Raw genomic sequence first — 2,500 nt, 5'->3', positions numbered from 1 at the left:
CGGGGGGTTCCAGGGTGCTGAGATGGCTGACATTTTGCTCCGCTCAAGATGGTCACCGCGCAACGCAAAAACAGGCCAAAAACTGGCCAAAACGGGCCAAAACTGGCCATTTTTGGCTGCGCGAGCGAGCGGCGAGCGGCGGACAGCGAGCGAAGCGAGAGGCAGCACCGTCCCTGCTATACGAAAGCCCCATCCAGCCCTGTGCCACCCGGGGGGTTCCAGGGTGCTGAGATGGCTGACATTTTGCTCCGCTCACGACGGTCACCGCGCGACGCAAGAACAGGCCAAAAACTGGCCAAAACGGCCCAAAAACGGGCCAAAACTGGCCATTTTTGGCTGCGCGAGCGAGCGGCGAGCGGCGGACAACGAGCGAAGCGAGAGGCAGCACCATCCCTGCTATACGAAAGCCCCATCCAGCCCTGTGCCACCCGGGGGGTTCCAGGGTGCTGAGATGGCTGACATTTTGCTCCGCTCACGACGGTCACCGCGCGACGCAAGAACAGCCCAAAAACAGGCCAAAACGGCCCAAAAACGGGACAAAACTGGCCATTTTTGGCTGCGCGAGCGAGCGGCGAGCGGCGGACAGCGAGCTAAGCGAGAGGCAGCACCGTCCCTGCTATACGAAAGCCCCATCCAGCCCTGTGCCACCCGGGGGGTTCCAGGGTGCTGAGATGGCTGACATTTTGCTCCGCTCACGACGGTCACCGCGCGACGCAAGAACAGGCCAAAAACAGGCCAAAACGGCCCAAAAACGGGCCAAAACTGGCCATTTTTGGCTGCGTGAGCGAGCAGCGAGCGGCGGACAGCGAGCGAAGCGAGAGGCATCACCGTCCCTGCTATACGAAAGCCCCATCCAGCCCTGTGCCACCCGGGGGGTTCCAGGGTGCTGAGATGGCTGACATTTTGCTCCGCTCAAGATGGTCACCGCGCAACGCAAAAACAGGCCAAAAACTGGCCAAAACGGGCCAAAACTGGCCATTTTTGGCTGCGCGAGCGAGCGGCGAGCGGCGAACAGCGAGCGAAGCGAGAGGCAGCACCGTCCCTGCTATACGAAAGCCCCATCCAGCCCTGTGCCACCCGGGGGGTTCCAGGGTGCTGAGATGGCTGACATTTTGCTCCGCTCACGACGGTCACCGCGCGACGCAAGAACAGGCCAAAAACTGGCCAAAACGGCCCAAAAACGGGCCAAAACTGGCCATTTTTGGCTGCGCGAGCGAGCGGCGAGCGGCGGACAGCGAGCGAAGCGAGAGGCAGCACCGTCCCTGCTATACGAAAGCCCCATCCAGCCCTGTGCCACCCGGGGGGTTCCAGGGTGCTGAGATGGCTGACATTTTGCTCCGCTCACGACGGTCACCGCGCGACGCAAGAACAGCCCAAAAACAGGCCAAAACGGCCCAAAAACGGGACAAAACTGGCCATTTTTGGCTGCGCGAGCGAGCGGCGAGCGGCGGACAGCGAGCGAAGCGAGAGGCAGCACCGTCCCTGCTATACGAAAGCCCCATCCAGCCCTGTGCCACCCGGGGGGTTCCAGGGTGCTGAGATGGCTGACATTTTGCTCCGCTCACGACGGTCACCGCGCGACGCAAGAACAGCCCAAAAACAGGCCAAAACGGCCCAAAAACGGGCCAAAACTGGCCATTTTTGGCTGCGCGAGCGAGCAGCGAGCGGCGGACAGCGAGCGAAGCGAGAGGCATCACCGTCCCTGCTATACGAAAGCCCCATCCAGCCCTGTGCCACCCGGGGGGTTCCAGGGTGCTGAGATGGCTGACATTTTGCTCCGCTCAAGATGGTCACCGCGCAACGCAAAAACAGGCCAAAAACTGGCCAAAACGGGCCAAAACTGGCCATTTTTGGCTGCGCGAGCGAGCGGCGAGCGGCGAACAGCGAGCGAAGCGAGAGGCAGCACCGTCCCTGCTATACGAAAGCCCCATCCAGCCCTGTGCCACCCGGGGGGTTCCAGGGTGCTGAGATGGCTGACATTTTGCTCCGCTCACGACGGTCACCGCGCGACGCAAGAACAGGCCAAAAACTGGCCAAAACGGCCCAAAAACGGGCCAAAACTGGCCATTTTTGGCTGCGCGAGCGAGCGGCGAGCGGCGGACAGCGAGCGAAGCGAGAGGCAGCACCGTCCCTGCTATACGAAAGCCCCATCCAGCCCTGTGCCACCCGGGGGGTTCCAGGGTGCTGAGATGGCTGACATTTTGCTCCGCTCACGACGGTCACCGCGCGACGCAAGAACAGGCCAAAAACTGGCCAAAACGGCCCAAAAACGGGACAAAACTGGCCATTTTTGGCTGCGCGAGGGAGCGGCGAGCGGCGGACAGCGAGCGAAGCGAGAGGCAGCACCGTCCCTGCTATACGAAAGCCCCATCCAGCCCTGTGCCACCCGGGGGGTTCCAGGGTGCTGAGATGGCTGACATTTTGCTCCGCTCAAGACGGTCACCGCGCAACGCAAAAACAGGCCAAAAACTGGCCAAAACGGCCCAAAAACGGGCCAAAA

This window comes from Musa acuminata, unplaced genomic scaffold (assembly GCF_036884655.1).
Source record: "Musa acuminata AAA Group cultivar baxijiao unplaced genomic scaffold, Cavendish_Baxijiao_AAA HiC_scaffold_508, whole genome shotgun sequence".
Lineage (NCBI taxonomy): Eukaryota > Viridiplantae > Streptophyta > Magnoliopsida > Zingiberales > Musaceae > Musa > Musa acuminata.
This window is presented reverse-complemented; position numbering follows the sequence as displayed.